The sequence below is a fragment of the Tachypleus tridentatus genome, chromosome 13 (genome assembly GCF_004210375.1).
Source record: "Tachypleus tridentatus isolate NWPU-2018 chromosome 13, ASM421037v1, whole genome shotgun sequence".
NCBI lineage: Eukaryota > Metazoa > Arthropoda > Merostomata > Xiphosura > Limulidae > Tachypleus > Tachypleus tridentatus.
In genome coordinates this window covers 9,298,629-9,320,256 of record NC_134837.1, presented here as the reverse complement: position 1 = coordinate 9,320,256, position 21,628 = coordinate 9,298,629, and the positions used below count along the sequence as shown (strand labels likewise).

Below are 21,628 nucleotides of genomic sequence, written 5' to 3'. Positions count from 1 at the left end.
TAACGTACATTTAGGTTTAACATGAAACAGTCTCTCTATTATAATAACGTACCTCATTAACGTTTAGAATGAAAAAAATCACTTTACTAAAATGACGTACCTTTAGATTTACAATGGAAGAGTCACTTTACTATAATAACGTACATTTCGGTTTGGAATGAAAGAGTCACTTTACTATAATAACGTATCTTTAAGTTTAGGATCAAAGAGTCACTTTACTATAATAACGTACAATTATATTAAAAATGTAACAGAAACTATTCTTTAATAACGTACCTTAAGGTTTAGAATAAAATTGTCAGTTTATTATAATAACGTACATTTAGTTTTAGAATGAAAGAGTCACTTTACTATAATTACGTGCATTTGGTTTTAAAATGTAACAGTAACTTTACTTTGATATCGTAATTTTAAGTTTAGAATGAAATTGTTATTTTACTATAATAACGTACATTTGAGTTTGAAATGAAACAATCACTTTCCTATAATAACGTTCCTTTAAGTTTAAAATGTAACAGTAACTTTACTTTAATAAAGTACCTTTAAGTTTAGAATTAAATGGTCACTTTACTTTAATAACGTACCTTTAGGTTTAGAATAAAATTTTCAGTTTACTATAATAACGTACATTTAGGTTTAAAATGAAGTAGTCACTTTACTATAATAGCGTACATTTAGAGTTAGATTTATACTGTTACTTTATTATTATAACGTGCCTTTTGATTTTTAATAAAATTTTCTATTTATTATAATAACAATCCTTTAAATTTAGAATGATATAATCAATTTAGAAGAATAACTTACATTTATGTTTAGAATGAAATAGTCACTTTACTATAATAACGTACATTTATGTTCAGAATGAAAGAGTCTCTTTACTGTAATAAATATTTAGGTTTAAAACGAAAAAATCTCTTTACTATAATAACGTATCTTTATATTTAATATGAAACATTCACTCTACTATAAAAACGTACCTTTAGGTTTAGAATCAGATGGTCACTTTACAACAGTAACGTAACTTTAGATTTAGAATGGAAGAGTCACATTATTATAATAACGTACATTTAGGTTTAGATTAATACATTCAATTTCATACAAAAACGTACCGTCAGGTGTACAATGATACTGTCATATTACTATAATAACGTACATTTAGGATTAAAATGTTAGAGTAACTTTACTTTAATAACGTACATTTAGGTTTAAAATGATACAGTCATTTTATTATAATAACGTACCTTTAAGTTTATAATGAAACAGTTTTAACTTTCCTATAATAACGTACATTTAGGTTTATCATGAAACAGTCACTCTATAATAATAACGTACCTTATTAACGTTTAGAATGAAAAAATCACTTTACTAAAATGACGTACCTTTAGATTTACAATGGAAGAATCACTTTACTATAATAACGTACATTTAGGATTGGAATGAAAGAGTCACTTTACTATAATAACGTATCTTTAAGTTTAGGATTAAAGAGTCACTTTACTATAATAACGTTCATTTAGGTTTAAAATGTCACAGTAACTTTACTTTAATAACGTAATTTTAAGTTTAGATTAATACATTTAATTTACTACAATAACGTACTGTTAGGTTTACAATGATAGTATCATATTACTATAATAATGTTCCTTTATGTTTAGAATGATATAGTTACTTTAGTAGAATAACGTCATTTAGGTTTACAATGAAATAGTCACTTTACTATAATAACGTACATTTAGGTTTAGAATAAAACTGTCTATTTACTATAATAACGTACATTTAGGTTTAAAATGACACAGTCACTTTACCATAATAACGTACATTTCAGTTTGGAATGAAAGAGTCACTTTATTATAATAACGTACATTTAGGTTTAAAATGTAACAGTGACTTTACTTTAATAACGTACATTTAGTTTTAGAATGAAATTGTCAGTTTACTATAATAACATACATTTAGGTTTGGATTAAAGAGTCACTTTGCTATAATAACGTATCATTAAGTTTAGGATCAAAGAGTCACTTTACTATAATAACGCACATTTAAGTTTAAAATGTAACAGTAAATTTACTTTATTAACGTACATTTTGGTTTAGAATGAAATTTTCAGTTTAATATAATAACGTACATTTAGGTTTAAAATGATACAGTCATTTTATTATAATAACGTACCTTTAAGTTTATAATGAAACAGTTTTAACTTTTTTATAATAACGTACATTTAGGTTTAACATGAAACAGTCTCTCTATTATAATAACATACCTCATTAACGTTTAGAATGAAAAAAATCACTTTACTAAAATGACGTACCTTTAGATTTACAATGGAAGAGTCACTTTACTATAATAACGTACCTTTAGGTTTAGAATGAAATATTCAGTTTACTATAATAGTCACTTTACTGTAATAAATATTTAGGTTTAAAATGAAAAAATCTCTTTACTATAATAACGTATCTTTTTGTTTAATATGAAACATTCACTCTACTATAAAAACGTACCTTTAGGTTTAGAATGAGATAGTCACTTTACAACAGTAACGTAACTTTAGATTTAGAATGGAAGAGTCCCTTTATTATAATAACGTACATTTAGGTTTAGATTAATACATTCAATTTCATACAATAACGTACCGTCAGGTTTACAATGATACAGTCATATTACTATAATAACGTACATTTAGGATTAAAATGTTAGAGTAACTTTACTTTAATAACGTACATTTAGGTTTAGGATGAATGAGTCACTTTAATATAAAAACCTACATTTAGGTTTAAAATGATAGTCACTTTACTATAATAACGTAGATTTCGGTTTGGAATGAAAGAGTCACTTTACTATTATAACGTACCTTTAGGTTTAGAATAAAAGAATCACTTTACTATAATAACGTACATTTAGGTTTAAAATGCAACAGTAACTTTACTTTAATAACGTAATTTTACGTTTAGAATGAAATTTTTAGTTTAGTATAATAACGTACATTTAAGTTTAAAATGAAATTGACACTTTATTATAAAAACGTACATTAAGGTTTAAAATGAAGTAGTCACTTTACTACAATAATGTACATTTACGTTTAAAATGAAGTAGTCACTTTACTATAATAGCGTACATTTAGTGTTAGATTGATACAGTAACTTTTTTATTATAATGTGCCTTTAGATTTTGAATAAAACTGTCTTTTTGTTGTAATAACGTTCCTTTAAGTTCAGAATGATACAGTCACTTTGGTAGAATAACGTACATTTAGGTTTAGAATGAGATAGTCACTTTACTATAATAACGTACATTTAGGTTTAGAATGAAACAGTCACTTTACTATAATAACGTACATTTAGGTTTAAAATGTAAGAGCAACTTTACTTTAATAACGTACATTTAGTTTTACAATGAAATTGTCAGTTTACTATAATAACATACATTTAGGTTTAGAATGAAAAAGTCACTTTGCTATAATAACGTACCTTTAGGTTTATAATGAAACAGTAACTTTCCTATAATAACGTACCTTCAGCTTTAGAATGATAAACCACTTTACTATAATAACGTACCTTTAAATTTAGAATAAAATAGTCACTTTACTATAATAACGTACATTTAGTTTTAGAATGAAATTGTCAGTTTAATATAATAACGTACATTTAGTTTAAAATGAAGTATTTACTTTACTATTATAACGTACCTTTAGGTTTAGAATGAAGAGTCAGTTTACAATAATAACGTATATTTAGGTTTTGATTGATACAGTCACTTTTTTATAATAACGTATTTTTAGGTTTATAATAAAACAGTAATTTCCTATAATAACGTATATTTAGGTTTAGAATGAAACAGTCACTTTACTATAATAACGTACATTTCGGTTTAGAATGAAAAAGTCACTTTACTATGATAACGTAGCTTTAGGTTTAGAATAAAAGAGTCACTTTACTATAATAACGTACATTTAGGTTTAAAATGTAACAGTAACTTTACTTTAATAACGTACCTTTAGGTTTAAAATGTAACAGTAACTTTACTTTAATAACGTACCTTTACGTTTAGAATGAAATTTTCAGTTTAGTATAATAACGTACATTTAGGTTTAAAATGTACCAGTAACTTTACTTTAATAACGTACCATTAGGTTTAGAATGAAATTTGCAGTTTACTATAATAACATACATTTAGGTTTAGAATATGACAGTAACTTTACTTTAGTATCGTACTTTTAGGTTTAGAATGAAATTGTCACTTTACTATAATAACGTACATTTAGGTTTAGAATGAAACAGTAATTTCCTATAATAACGTACATTTAGGTTTAGAATGAAACAGTAATTTCCGATAATAACGTACATTTAGGTTTAGAATGAAACAGTAATTTTCTATAATAACGTACATTTAGTTTTAGAATGAAATTGTCATTTTACTATAATAACGTACATTTAGGTTTAGAATGAAAGAGTCACTTTACTATAATAACGTTCATTTAGGTTTAGAGTGAAACAGCCACTTTACTATAATAACGTACCTTCAGGTTCAGAATGATACAACCACTTTACTATAATAACGTATATTTAGGTTTAAAATGTAATAGTAACTTTACTTTGTTATCGTACTTTTAGGTTTAGAATGAAATTGTCATTTTATTATTATAACGTACATTTAGGTTAGAATGAAAAGTCAGTTTACTATAATAACGTATATTTAGGTTTAGATTGATACAGTAATTTTATTATAATTACGTACATTTAGATTTAGAATGGTAGAGTCACTTTATTATAATAACGTACCTTTAAGTTTATAATGAAACAGTTTTAACTTTCCTATAATAACGTACATTTAGGTTTAGAATAAAACATTCACTTTACTATAATAACGTACCTTGAGGTTTAGAATGATACAACCACTTTACTGTAATAACGTACCTTTAAGTTTAGAATAAAATAGTCACTTTACTATAATAACGTATATTTCATTTTGGAATGAAAGAGTCACTTTACTTTAATAACGTACTTTTAAGTTTAGAATGAAATAGTCACTTTACAATAATAACGTACATTTAGGTTTAAAATGTAACAGTAACTTTACGTTAATAACGTACCTTTAGGTTTAGAATGAAATATTCAGTTTACTATAATAACGTGCATTTAGGTTTAGAATGAAAGAGTCACTTTCCTATAATAACGTACATTTAGGTTTTAAATGAAGTAGTCACTTTACTATAATAGCGTACATTTAGAGTTAGATTGATACAGTCACTTTACTATTATAACGAGCCTTTAGATTTTGAATAAAACTGTCTATTTCTTATAATAAGATTCCTTTAATTTTAGAATGATATACTCACTTTAGTAGAATAACGTACATTTAGGTTTAGAATGAAATAGTCACTTTACTATAATAACTTACATTTATGTCCTGAATGAAAGAGTCTCTTTACTATAATAAACCTTCAGGTTTAGAATGAAAAAAATCACTTTACTATAATACCGTACCTTTATGTTTAGCATGAAACTGTCACTCTACTATAATAACATACCTTTAGGTTTAGAATGAGATGGTCACTTTACAACAGTAACGTAACTTTAGATTTAGAATGGAAGAGTCACTTTATTATAATAACGTACATTTAGGTTTAGATTAATACATTCAATTTCATACAATAACGTACCGTCAGGTTTACAATGATACAGTCATATTACTATAATAACGTACATTTAGGATTAAAATGTTAGAGTAACTTTACTTTAATAACGTACATTTAGGTTTAGGATGAATGAGTCACTTTAATATAAAAACCTACATTTAGGTTTAAAATGATAGTCACTTTACTATAATAACGTACATTTCGGTTTGGAATGAAAGAGTCACTTTACTATTATAACGTACCTTTAGGTTTAGAATAAAAGAATCACTTTACTATAATAACGTACATTTAGGTTTAAAATGCAACAGTAACTTTACTTTAATAACGTAATTTTACGTTTAGAATGAAATTTTTAGTTTAGTATAATAACGTACATTTAAGTTTAAAATGAAATTGACACTTTATTATAAAAACGTACATTAAGGTTTAAAATGAAGTAGTCACTTTACTACAATAATGTACATTTACGTTTAAAATGAAGTAGTCACTTTACTATAATAGCGTACATTTAGTGTTAGATTGATACAGTCACTTTTTTATTATAATGTGCCTTTAGATTTTGAATAAAACTGTCTTTTTATTGTAATAACGTTCCTTTAAGTTTAGAATGATAAAGTCACTTTGGTAGAATAACGTACATTTAGGTTTAGAATGAGATAGTCACTTTACTATAATAACGTACATTTAGGTTTAGAATGAAACAGTCACTTTACTATAATAACGTACATTTAGGTTTAAAATGTAAGAGCAACTTTACTTTAATAATGTACATTTAGTTTTAGAATGAAATTGTCAGTTTACTATAATAACGTACATTTAGGTTTAGAATGAAAGAGTCACTTTACTTTACTAACGTAGATTTAGTTTTACAATGAAATTGTCAGTTTACTATAATAACATACATTTAGGTTTAGAATGAAAAAGTCACTTTGCTATAATAACGTACATTTAGGTTTAGAATGAAACATTCACTTTACTATAATAAGATACCTTGAGGTTTAGAATGATTCAACCACTTTACTATAATAACGTACCTTTAAGTTTAGAATAAAATAGTCACTTTACTATAAATACGTATATTTCAGTTTGGAATGAAAGAGTCACTTTACTATAATAACGTACTTTTAAGTTTAGAATGAAATAATCATTTTACAATAATAACGTATATTTAGGTTTAAAATGTAACAGTAACTTTACTTTAATAACGTACCTTTAGATTTAGAATGAAATTGTCTATTTATTATAATAACATTCCTTTAAGTTTAGAATGATATAATCACTTTAGTAGAATAACGTACATTTAGGTTTAGAATGAAATAGTCACTTTACTATAATAACGTACATATATGTTTAGCATGAAACTGTCACTCTATTATAATAACATAGCTTTAGATTTTGAATGAGATGGTCACTTCACTACAATAACGCGCGTTTAGATTTAGAATGGAAGTGTGACTTTATTATAATAACGTACATTTAGTTTAGAGAAATACATTCAATTTAATACAATAACGTACATTTAGGTCTAGAATGAAACAGTCACTTTACTATACTAACGTACCTTTAGGTTTATAATGAAACAGTCACTTTACTATAATAACGTACCTTCAGGTTTAGAATGAAACAGTCACTTTTCTATAATAAGTACATTTAGGTTTAGAATGAAAGAATCACTTTACTTTGACAACGTACCTTTAGGGTTTTAATGAAAATGTCACTTTACTATAATAACGTACCTTTTAGGTTTAGAATGAAAAGTCAATTTACTATAATAACCTATATTTAAAATTAGATTGATACAGTCATTATATTATAATAACGTACATTTAGGTTTATAATGAAACAGTAACTTTCCTATAATAACGTACCTTCAGCTTTAGAATGATAAACCACTTTACTATAATAACGTACCTTTAAATTTAGAATAAAATAGTCACTTTACTATTATAACGTACCTTTAGGTTTAGAATGAAGAGTCAGTTTACTATAATAACGTATACTTAGGTTTAAAATGAAGTATTTACTTTACTATTATAACGTACCTTTAGGTTTAGAATGAAGAGTCAGTTTACTATAATAACGTATATTTAGGTTTTGATTGATACAGTCATTTTTTTATTATTACGTACATTTAGATTTAGAATGATACAGTCACTTTTTTATAATAACGTATATTTAGGTTTAGAATGAAACAGTCATTTTACTATAATAACGTACATTTAGGTTTAGAATGATAGTCACTTTACTATAATAACGTACATTTCGGTTTAGAATGAAAGAGTCACTTTACTATGATAACGTAGCTTTAGGTTTAGAATAAAAGAGTCACTTTACTATAATAACGTACATTTAGGTTTAAAATGTAACAGTAACTTTACTTTAATAACGTACCTTTAGGTTTAGAATGAAATTTTCAGTTTAGTATAATAACGTACATTTAGGTTTAAAATGTACCAGTAACTTTACTTTAATAACGTACCATTAGGTTTAGAATGAAATTTGCAGTTTACTATAATAACGTACATTTAGGTTTAGAATGAAAAAGTCACTTTACTATAATAACATACATTTAGGTTTGGAATATGACAGTAACTTTACTTTAGTATCGTACTTTTAGGTTTAGAATGAAATTGTCACTTTACTATAATAACGTACATTTAGGTTTAGAATGAAACAGTAATTTCCTATAATAACGTACATTTAGGTTTAGAATGAAACGGTCACTTTAGTATTATAATGTGCCTTTAGATTTTGAATAAAACTGTCTATTTATTATAATAACGTTCCTTTAAGTTTAGAATGATGCAGTCACTTTACTATAATAACGTACCTTCAGGTTTAGAATGATACAACCACTTTGCTATAATAACGTACCTTTAAGTTCAGAATAAAATAGTCCCTTTATTATAATAACGTACATTTAGGTTTAAAATGTAAGAGTAACTTTACTTTAATAACGTACATTTAGTTTTAGAATGAAATTGTCATTTTACTATAATAACGTACATTTAGGTTTAGAATGAAAGAGTCACTTTACTATAATAACGTTCATTTAGGTTTAGAGTGAAACAGCCACTTTACTATAATAACGTACCTTCAGGTTCAGAATGATACAACCACTTTACTATAATAACGTATATTTAGGTTTAAAATGTAATAGTAACTTTACTTTGTTATCGTACTTTTAGGTTTAGAATGAAATTGTCATTTTATTATTATAACGTACATTTAGGTTAGAATGAAAAGTCAGTTTACTATAATAACGTATATTTAGGTTTAGATTGATACAGTAATTTTATTATAATTACGTACATTTAGATTTAGAATGGTAGAGTCACTTTATTATAATAACGTACCTTTAAGTTTATAATGAAACAGTTTTAACTTTCCTATAATAACGTACATTTAGGTTTAGAATAAAACATTCACTTTACTATAATAACGTACCTTGAGGTTTAGAATGATACAACCACTTTACTGTAATAACGTACCTTTAAGTTTAGAATAAAATAGTCACTTTACTATAATAACGTATATTTCATTTTGGAATGAAAGAGTCACTTTACTTTAATAACGTACTTTTAAGTTTAGAATGAAATAGTCACTTTACAATAATAACGTACATTTAGGTTTAAAATGTAACAGTAACTTTACGTTAATAACGTACCTTTAGGTTTAGAATGAAATATTCAGTTTACTATAATAACGTACATTTAGGTTTAGAATGAAAGAGTCACTTTCCTATAATAACGTACATTTAGGTTTTAAATGAAGTAGTCACTTTACTATAATAGCGTACATTTAGAGTTAGATTGATACAGTCACTTTACTATTATAACGTGCCTTTAGATTTTGAATAAAACTGTCTATTTATTATAATAAGATTCCTTTAATTTTAGAATGATATACTCAATTTAGTAGAATAACGTACATTTAGGTTTAGAATGAAATAGTCACTTTACTATAATAACTTACATTTATGTCCTGAATGAAAGAGTCTCTTTACTATAATAAACCTTCAGGTTTAGAATGAAAAAAATCACTTTACTATAATACCGTACCTTTATGTTTAGCACGAAACTGTCACTCTACTATAATAACATACCTTTAGGTTTAGAATGAGATGGTCACTTTACTACAATAACGTACATTTAGATTTAGAATGAAAGAGTCGCTTTACTCTAATAACGTACATTTAGGTTTTGAATGTAAAAGTCACTTTACTATAATAACGTACATTTAGGTTTAAAATTAAATAGTCAATTTACTATAATAACGTACATTTAGGTTTTAAAATTAAATAGTCACTTTACTATAATAGCGTACAGTTAGGTTTAGAATGAAATAGTCAGTTTTCTATAATAACGTATATTTAGTTTTAGAATAATACAATCACTTTACTACAATATGGTACCTTTAAGTTTAGGATGAAACAGTGAATTTACTATATTGACGTACTTTTAGGTTTAGAATGAAAAGTCAATTTACTCTAATAAAGTTCTTTTTGGTTTAGAATGAAAAAGTCAGTTTTTTCCAATAAAGTACTTTTTTGTTTAGAATGAAAAACTCAATTTTTTCTAATAACGTACTTTTTGGTTTCGGATTATACAATCACTTTACTGTATTAAAGTATCTTTAAGTTTTAGTTGATATAGACACTTCACCGTAATAATGTAAGATGATACAGACAGTACACTGTAATAACCTGCTTTTAGTTTTAAGATGATACAGGTTCTATACTGTAACAACCAGCTATTAGTTTTAGGATGATACAGACAATTGATGAAGAGAAACCCAACACGTTAATGCGAACAGCCCAAAGTTCATCGTTAGCATTTAGTATTTTCGCATACGTCACCAGAAACGAAACAGAGAGCTAAATGTAAGTCTTTCTTTTATATTTTGTCAAGAATAGAAACAGGCATTAGTTTAATGTTACGGGATAATATTTTTCGCTTCTATAACAATAATAGCATTGAAGAAAATAAGAAAACCTTTTATCTTAAATACGTGCACTATTTTTTGTCGAAACAATAAACAGTTGTTACACTTGCAGTATGTGACTCTCTTTTCACTCAGGCTTCTTTTAAATTTGTTGACAGCGGTCGACTTTTTTAACCAAAAAATGGTGATAAGTGTATTTTATTAATTATTATTGGCCCCCGCTAGTACAGCGGTATGTCTCTGGATTTACAACGCTAAAATCAGCGGTTCGATTTCCCTCGGTGGGCTGAGCAGATAGCCCGATGTGGCTTTGCTATAAGAAAATCACACAAACACACATTAGTTATTATTATTAATTAAATTATGGTCAGAATTTGTGTTTCAGCAAAATATTTCTCCAAAACGGCTAAATGGATTTGAACGACAGTTGGTCATTATTAAAACACTGACCCAACTTAGAAGTGATTAGTTTTTAAAGTTCAAAAGAAGATGTCACAACAAGGTCAACGGGGACCGATTTTTGAAACTGTTTTCGCTCTATAACTCAGTCACAAATCATTGGAATTTGACAAAATTTGGTGGAGAGATACATTAACTCACTCCTCAGGTTTTTACCAAAAAGGATCCATAACGGACATAAGGACACTTTTTTCGCTCAATGGCAAGGTTTGCGCCTTACTGAGTGTCCACTAATTTTCATTGAGAAAATCTTATTTCCTAAAATTTTCACAATTAATTAAGATTGTTTTCATTACACTTTTCATACAATACTAAAATGTTTCAACCATCCAATGAAGATTTATATAGATAATAGTAAGGTGTCATGACAAAAATGAAACAACGCATGATTTTATTTGAATCGAATACGTTTAGCGTTATATCGTTGGAGAAACAAATAAATACCACTTTATATGTATTATGGTTTTCGAAGACTGTGTTTGATTTTACTGAAAAACTTCATCGCTGGATGTTTTTATATAATAAATATAATACGAACGTTTTTAGTCTTAGGCGTAGATTATAAGACTAGGTTCTAACACTGTAGATACATTCTTTCAAGAGTGTGTACAATATGTTTACATACCAGATTATTAACAAATTTGTAAAAAGTCTTAGTTTCAAGCAAACTATCTTGAACTCATGCTATTTCTATGACTAAAACATTCTTTGTATTGAAAATGAAGTATTATGTCCTTTTATCTGTTAAAGTAGCACAGACCTTAAAACTGGGCAAATTAACATGCTGATAAAACGCTGCTAACACTTCTTATAACCTTCAAGTTGAAAACAAAACAAAGTTATGGTTTTGCAATATGTGAAGGTGCACTTTCAGTTACATATGTCACATGCATAATTAATGGGACGGAGATAAAGAATTACATAAGAAACTGTTTTAACACCATGACATTACTTTAAAATGATATAACTTGTGAAAATTGACGTACACGCTGTTTGTGGACGTTCTCATAGCATGTATTAAATACTTAGCAACTTTTTTGCAACATCAGCGAGCAGTTGGCGGTTAATTTTAATTAATGTTTTCATTTGGGATAAATAGATCATTCATAGCAAAACAATTTGTAAAGATATTTGAATTAAAAAAAACACTCAAGCTATGGAAAAGTTTAATATCAACAAGTAATACTGGATTTAATGGCGAAGTTAGCATGTTAATAAATTATTGGCCTCAATGAAAATTTAGCTTGATAACTTCGCCATAATACTTTTGTCTTATGCTCAACTTGAAGGTTATAACAAGTATTAAACAGTTGTTTTTTGTCTTTATGTAAATTTTCCTACTTTTAAGGATGAATGCTACATAAATGTAAAGATAATCAACTGAGGATGCACGAAGGTGTGATGAAAGGCATCTGACGCCCCGCGAGCTTAGCTCACGTAGACCAACCACATTCATATCCAGTATATACTGCAAAGGCGTTTTAAAGGTCACCTTAGCAACAGCTTGTGTTGCAAAGGTGTTTCCTGAAGGCCACTCATTAACGGAAGCTGCAAATACGTGCGCATATTGCAGCAGAAAATACGAAGACAAAAACTACAAATGACTCGAACCCATGCAGGGTGAAAGACACACAGCAAAGGAGGTACAAGAAAGAGAAAAGTGTAGAACAAGTGAGAAACTGGTGTAAGTAAGTTCTTAATACCAGGATGAGACAAATACACAAGAGGCAACTGGGAAGAAATGTAGCAGAATTGGTGCATAGAAAAAAAGTGGCCACTAGGAAGAGGTTTAGTAGAACTGGTGCAGAGAAGAAAAGTGGCGACTAGGAAGAGATTTAGTAGAACTGGAGCAGAGAAGAAAAGTGGCGACTAGGAAGAGGTTTAGCAGAACTGGTGCATAGAAAAAAAGTGGCCACTAGGAAGAGGTTTAGCAGAACTGATGCATAGAAGAAAAACTGTGATAAAGTAAAAAAAAGTCTTAAATTAATGTTTAGGAAGAGTGTTGAACATGTTCACAGGAGGTAATAATGCAGTGAAATATAGATTATAGTGAGACACATAACTAGTTATGGTGCCATATGGATACCATGAGGAATGTATTAAATAAAAAAAAGAGTTACTAAATGTAATTTTGTAGCAAATTATTATTCAGAACGGTAACCACAAGCCAACTATTCAGTTTGAACATTTGTGGTTGTAATTCGTGCATGAAAAGATGCAACGATTAAAATTAATAATTTATTTTAATTAAATAAAAGTGAAATGTTTGCCGTTTAGTTCTAGATCAAAATGTCAATCAAGTAGAAGTTGAACAACTTAATATATCGATATGGAGAAAAAAAACACAAGAATGAAAAACAAACGTCTACAAATATTCTCAATAAAGTATATGTGTAAATCTGTTTAACAACCGAGCATTTGTGTTTGTATATGCATGGATTGAAAATGGACTTTTATTTAGTGTTAGAGTTAATGTAAGGCTTGCATATATAGTTAATGGTAACTCTTCCACTTATTCATGCGATCAAACAAACAATTCTATTATAATATTTAAAACATTTAAAAGATGCCTTACATGAGACCGAGGTCTGTATTAATTTGAAATGTCATTATAAATTTATTGATTCGTTTGTGCTTAGTGAATACATGCAGAGGTTTAGTACATTATATTAGAAAGATTTCAGAGCCTCACCACGTCGTTACAGTCCATATTACCACATCCGCTTAAACCCTATCTGCTTATTGTACATTTTGACAATATTCTTACAGAGTAAATTCCATTGCAACAGGCTCCATCGTAAGGTATCACGTCCAAAGCATACTACTTCTTCCTACAGTCTTTCCATAATCCATTTAGTGTATAAGGACCATGGTTCCCAAGAGACCGTTTCAACAATGCAATCAAACAGAATTACACAGGAGATGTGTCTTTATGTAACTAGCATAAATATCAGTTTCACTCTCCAACTACATAATGAAACTCGTGGAAACAGTTAGTATACACATGACTTGTGAGGCTCATTCTTGATTATGTTACCATGTTGCGTGGGGCACATGGACGCCTGTTGTTACTGAATTTTGTTTTCGTGTATTCTTAACCATTTCTTTACTACCGTTGGTGTACAACTTGTTGCAGGTCTCTTTTTATGTAGTTCCAATTTCACAAGTTGATCCATATTTTTCTGTTTTGCAAAGTAAATAAGTAAACGGGGTTTCACGTTTTGGAATATCTAAATCTTCGATCTGATCATATCTTTATGGCCTGCTATCACAAATATTTAACATTGGGAAGAACTATTAGACATCCTTCTTTAAAACAGTGAATTTCCGTTTGCATCACACTATCTAAGAATGCCAAACTGTCGTATTTATACATTATATTAAATTTAAATAATCATCACATGGAAAAGCAGATGTGCCGATGATTATAATGTTTGCATGAATATGAATTTAGCCTAAAACTGAGCAATTTCGTCGCTCTGGATAAACAACAAAAAAGCAAAAAATAAACCAACTTCTATTCTGAAACAATCATGACAAGACTAATGGCATGCAAGAGAGAGAGACAACTATTCGAAGACAAGACAGGCACATACGAGCAGAGTTTAATCAGAATTCAAGATGCTTGTTATATTGTATAACCAAATACGTGCTTTAATAAAAACTCCTGAATACATTATTTTATTAGTGCCTTCAAGAATAAACTTCTTTAATAAACATCGTTCTGAAGAGAAAAAGTCCTATATCCATTTTCTGTTTATTTTGTAGCTGCAGATGTCATATGATTTAGCATATCAGGTAATAAGTAATTTTTTGGGTTAACATTGAAATTATGGTTCTTTTTTATACACTTAAGATAATTCACGTGCAATACCTTTTATTTTAAAGGTTTTCTTAAAGCACAAATCGTTAATTTTCTAACATTCTAGAACATCTTACCTTTAGTTAAAAAAGTTGAAATAAATATGTTCAAAACGAAAGAGCATTCAGTAAGAAAACTACTTGAGTTAAGCGACACTCCAGATGTTTAATAAAACTACTTCAGATAAGCGACGTTCAAGCAACAACCTAGTATAAACACCAGCTTCAAATAACGAAAACATGAAAATTTGTTTTGGCTTTCCTTTTATTATCTTAAGAGAAGCCTGTAAAGTTATTAAATTAAAAAAACCTTAAAACTCGGAAAATGGCATTACATGTAATAAAATAATTTAATATAATATCTAAAAATTAACAGAACTGAAAAATAAACATAAAAATAAAAATATATTACAATTCTGATGGACACTGAACTCTTCTCTTATAACATGACATAAATATAATTTACAAAATCTTGAATTACCTAACAAAAATCTCTCTCACCTTATATACAAAAATATATAATATTTCACTTTTTTTAATGCGGTGGATGCATTATAGCAATTACAAACAATGTTCGATTAGAGCATTCCAAACGCATTGAATGTTATTAACTAGCTACCTAGCTGCTATTTTACATAGTGACGGTTAGCGCAAATGGTCCTTTGTGCAAATATCCAAGAACCGCAATAACTTGTTAAATATTTCTCAAGTTAAACGAAACTTCTCAGGATATTTTGTTATTATTTCCCCGCTGTCTCAGGAGAGCGTCATGATGACTCGCAACGCTAAAAAATCAGGATTTGATCTTCCTAGTGGACAGAGCACAGATAAGCCCAATTTGTAAATTAGCACTGAGCAAAAATAAAGTTTGCCATTCTAAGTAACTTTATTTTGATTTTTTTTTGCAATATATATTTCTAAATCTTGCATAATAGTTTTAAAATTACTTTGGAAATTACTCTATGTTCCCTTGAAAAACGCTCCCCGGACTCATACCGCTATAATGATTTCTAACATATTGGACATACTCGGAATATTTACATTTGGATATGGGCGACGGTCCCTCTTATTAGCTCAACGATAAGGTTAAAGGCTTATAAACGTTTCGATATCGCTACCGTGTTGATCAGAGCACAGATAGCTCATTGTGTCGCTCTGTGCTAAATTCCAAACAAAAAAATTTTTGAAAAAATGCTGAAGAAAACGTGAATTATTAAAAGATGAGTAAAATTCTATTTATTAATGAAGTATATTTCAAGTTAGTAGGTATTACATATTCATGAAAATATACTATATAAAACAAGTGTGTTTTTTTCGTATAGCAAAGCCACAAAGGGCTATCTGCTCAGCCCACCGAGGGAATCGAACCCCTGATTTTAGCATTGTAAATCCGGAGACATACCGCTGTACTAGCGGGGGGCATATATAAAACAATATATACAGTATTTAATTTTCTGAAGTACTGCCATATGATCTAAAAACTGACTACATCTAATGCTTTTAAATATTCACTAAACATCTTTAACCACCACTATGTATGGCACGCCATCAGCGTGGTGTTATTGCGAGTAAACCTTTGTGGAAATAAGAAATATTTGTATCATATGATAGCGATATCCTGACAACGGATCTATTAGACGTAATGGAGCAGATATATATATATATGTATGTATGATATTACGAATCATCAATATAAGGCACTCCATCAGGGTGCGGGAGTATATGAAGAATAATTTGGTTTGTTTTGAATTTTGCGAAAAGCCACACGAGGGCTATTTGCGTTAGCAGTCCTTAATTTAGCAATGCAAGACCAGAGAGAAGGCAGCTAGTCATCACCATCCAGTGCCACCTCTTGGGCTACTCTTTTACCAATGAATGGCAGGATTGACCGTCACATTACAACACCCCCACGGCTAAAAAAGCGAGCATGTTTGGTGTGACGGACTTTCGAACCCGTGCCCTTCTAATTACGAGTCGAGTGCCTTAACCACCTAGCCAGAACAGTTTGGTAAAAAAAGAAGAATTCCAGCTTTTATATACAATATATGTACTACATGCATTTCCGCAGGTTACCCGAAAGTGTTTCATATCAAGAGTAAATAAAATCAAAATTAAGAGTAACAAATATTTTTATTTCTCCCTTTCAAAATTCACATGTCATTTTGTGTTTTAGCCCAGAGAACGCATAATTTAACTCGTCATTCACGACATGCACACGTTTTACTGACGACAGTATAAATTGCAACGTTAAGCGTCCCTTAAGTGACGTCACTTTAGTGCCAACTGACTGAATGACAGACAACACACTACTGTATATTGGTGCGAGAAGTTAAAACAGTGTAACTTCCAGGCGGTTTTCGATTTACTTTCGGGAAAATTATTCTCCAGGCTTTCAATAAGATTTCTGTATTCAAGTAACCACCGATTTTGAGAAACGCCAGAACCAAATGGTTACATTGGAAAATAAGAGTGAGATACAATTCTTCACTTGTCACTGTCTGTATAAGAATTTTTAAAATGTCTATTGTACTTTATCCACAGCTTTAATATTAGTCACAACATCTGAAGCTCGTAGTCGTTCCCTTGTTACAGTTATCAGAGGTAACCCTTGTGTTAGTTCCTCACTTGTTACAATTAGCACGGGTGAACCTGGTGTTAGTTTCTCACTTGTTACAATTAGCACGGGTGAACCTGGTGTTAGTTCCTCACTTGTTACAGTTAGCACAGGTGAACCTGGTGTTAGTTCTTCATTTGTCACTGTTATAAATACACATACGATATGAATATTCATTTGTCACATTTATCAGACACACACATGATGCTAGTTACTCACTTGTCAGAGTTATCAAATACACTTTTGACGTTAATTACTCACTTGTAAGAGTTATCGGAACACTTTTGATGTTAATTACTCACTTGTCAGAGTTATCAGAACACTTTTTATGTTAATTACTCACATGTCAGAGTTATCAGACACACACATGATGTTAATTACTCACTTGTAAGAGTTATCAAATACACTTTTGACGTTAATTACTCACTTGTAAGAGTTATCGGAACACTTTTGATGTTAATTACTCACTTGTCAGAGTTATCAGACACACACATGATGTTAATTACTCACTTGTAAGAGTTATCAAATACACTTTTGACGTTAATTACTCACTTGTAAGAGTTATCGGAACACTTTTGATGTTAATTACTCACTTGTCAGAGTCATCAGAACACTTTTGATGTTAATTACTCACTTGTCAGAGTTACCAGACACACACATGATGTTAATTACTCACTTGTAAGAGTTATGAGAACACTTTTGATGTTAATTACTCACTTGTCAGAGTTATCAAATACACTTTTGATGTTAATTACTCACTTGTCTGAGTTATGAGAACACTTTTGATGTTAATTATTCACTTGTCAGAGTTATGAGACACACACATGATGTTAATTACTCACTTTTAAGAGTTATCAAATACACTTTTGACGTTAATTACTCACTTGTAAGAGTTATCGGAACACTTTTGATGTTAATTACTCACTTGTCAGAGTTATTAGACACACACATGGTGTTAAAAATTAGGGACTGTAAGCACAGACAGTCTTTCTGAAATACACGGCAAGGTTGTCCTTTTGAAATGAACAACCCAATTACAAAATACTGATGACATTAAACTGCTATGATAACAAACACAGGATCCTTGAGCCCAAGATATGCTTTAATTGTTCCAGACTTCCGAGTGACACAGCAAGTAGAGACAATTATATTTCCAGTACTGAAGATACTCCGTTTAATGACATTTCTTAAATGTCTACAAAGGTCAAGGGCAGAATTCAGTGTTATATTAATACGCTGATTATTGTATTTTTCAAATATGCCGCCATTTTTCAGCTTCCACTTCAGAGGCTCAGCTAAGAACCGGATTTCGATATCCATTCATGACTGGCACAGCACAGATAGCCCACTGTGTAGTTTTTACACTTAACGAGAAACGAAGAAACAGTCACTTTTCACGTATAAGTTATTGTTTTTTATTAGCATATCAAGATTTCAAAAAATAACATTAACAAACTGCCAACTTAGTCAAACAGCCTAAGAATTTTGTGATTCGCTTCTTATAGGGTTGGATTTTTTTACCAAATTAACCACGCTCGAAAGAATACTGACGCTATAAAGAAGTTTTGATTCGAAAACAAACAAAATCACCCTAACTACGGTTTATCTCGTTATTTTCAACTAGAACATTCTTTTTATAAACTTCATATCCTAATAAACATAGTACATAATAAAATAAAACATAACCACAAGATATCAGCAAACATAAAACACATCATCTTCATGAAGAGAAACAAAAAAAAATACAAAATGGCGGCTGGGGAATCACCCATTTTAACGCTTGCTATTTTAATGAATTGCACCATATCATATTTATCTTATTTTACTATTATTCCCCAAATGTACATTAGATTTTTAGATAAGAATTACAACATAAGTAAATATTGTGAGGCAATTGTCGAACTAGGAGTCGCTTGTTTTGCTTATAGAAGATTTTAGTGATTTTTTAAAAAGTTGTCTGTAAAAATCATGGTGATAATTTTCTTTTTTAAATAAACACTTTTCTATCCAACGTTATTTAAAGATTTGAGAAGAAAAACTGTGCTCGTGTGTAACTTAAGTTTACCTCTTTTGAATTAAACACGGATTGTTAATCGGTAACATGCTAACCCACCATAACTCAAATAAAAGGTGTGTCAATACGAACTGTTGGAGAAAAATACAGTTGGAAATGCAACAACAGCCCATCATCATAATACGGCTCTCGACGCTACGAATAAGGTATCTTTCCCGTGAAAAAGAAAATAATAGCTAGCAGATAAATGTTTGATATTAATAACTAAAACATGTCGCAAGTTGACTTTATATAATGTAACGCCATCTGAAGGCAGAATGTACTGCGTTGTTTTATTCGCGAATATTTTTAATTTTTGTATGATAGTGTAGTTTTCTTTCGGAATGCTCTATTTCGTGACCGGTACTAATCAAACAATAATACTCCATTTAGTAACAAATACGCACATTTTTTTCTTTGAATTTTAAAGTAAATTTCATTATTATCATTACTGTTACTTACGTATACTTCTTCCCATTGGCTTACGTATCTCACCAATCTTGACACCCGTAACAACCTTAGTAAACTAAGCATCTTGACCAATCGTAGTATTCGTAACGCACGGCCGGCATGTAGAAGATGAAAGTTGTCACTGTAGTCTGGGCTGAAGATAAGAAAAATGTAGTCCAGTGGTATTGAACTAACGAGATCAAGAAAAAACCAAGTCCTGATGTAGTGTTTAGCTATTAACTTGGGGTCGAGTATCACTTCTTCAGAAACATCTTGTTTCATTATACCTATAAGAAACGACCAATGTAGAAATTAAAGTAACAGTAGTAGAAGACCTTTGACCTTAAAAAACTGAAAAAAAACAAAACAGATTGAAGAGTGAAAGAGTTGGTTTCTTTTTGAATTTCGCGCAAAGCTACAAGCGGGACAGCTGCGTTAGCCGTCCCTCAGTTAGGAGTGTAAAACCAGAGGAAAGCAGCAATCTAGTCATCGCCAACTTTTGGTCTGCTCTTTTACCAACGAATAGCAGGATTGACCGTAACTTTATAACGCCCCCATGGCTGAAAGAATGAGTATGTTTAGTGTGATGGGATTCGAACCGGCTACCTTCATATTACGAGTCGAACGCCCTAACTACCTGGCCATGCCGAGCCGAGTTAAATAGTAAAACAAATTATTTTTGTAGGAAAAATGCAATATCTAAATGTGATTTATTTATATCTTAAAGAAGTTGCCATATATTTCGCACTTACAACAACTGTTTTGTATATAGTGCATATAAATCAGTAACAGTGAAAGGTATGTTTTTTTAATATCTCTATATCTTTTATATCAATCGCAATCTACGACTCGCCAGTTCAAATCCCCATCACTGTACATTACATGGAAGCATTATAACGTGACGGTCAATCCCACTATTCGTTAATAAGGAGTAGCCCAGTAATTGTCAGTAGGTGGTATTGACTAACTGCCTTTGTCTAGTCTATAACTGTTGAATTAAGGACAACTATCCCAAACAGCCCTCGAGTAGCTTTACCGAAATTCAAAACCAACCAAATAATGTTTTGTATTTACTTATCTATGATAAGAATGCACTGTATGTGACACCCATATACTTACATTTTAAACAGACCTAATCTTAACTTGATCACATAAATTCTTTATTTATCGCAGGGTAACTATTTTGTTTTTAATTGATAGAATTTCTGAAAATCCAGTTAGTAGTTATAGCATGGAATTCTGAAATACTTTTACTCACACAGTAACCCTATTTTCTTATAACAATTTTAAAAATGCTACTAATATATTCTTGTGAATTATTCAATAAAAAAAGTCCGATTTTTCATTTGGTTTGCACCCCCCCTCCCGTAGTGCAGCAGCATGTCTTCGGACTTACAACCTTAGAAACCGGGTTTCGACAATACCCTGGTTGGCAGAGCACATATAGTCCATTTTTGTAGCTTTGTGCTTAACTTCAGACAAACAAACAAATCATTCGAGTTATCATTTGTTATTGAATTTTACTGAATTCAGAGAATTCCGTTCTTCCTGTGTGACCCTCGAAATAATAGACTAAACTTAATACAGTGACAAAATGCTTATTAAAATTTGTTTA

General features: G+C 29.7%; 1 pseudogene across 1 annotated transcript in view; it reads right to left on the bottom strand.

Annotated features, from left to right (window-relative positions):
• Window positions 1-21,628, bottom strand: part of LOC143240516 (potassium/sodium hyperpolarization-activated cyclic nucleotide-gated channel 2-like) — an 85,864-nt pseudogene that overhangs the window by 62,012 nt on the left and 2,224 nt on the right. Inside the window, exon 2 of the transcript XR_013021796.1 lies at window positions 20,026-20,300. The product of XR_013021796.1 is annotated as a potassium/sodium hyperpolarization-activated cyclic nucleotide-gated channel 2-like (transcript). The remainder of the gene's footprint in view (window positions 1-20,025; window positions 20,301-21,628) is intronic.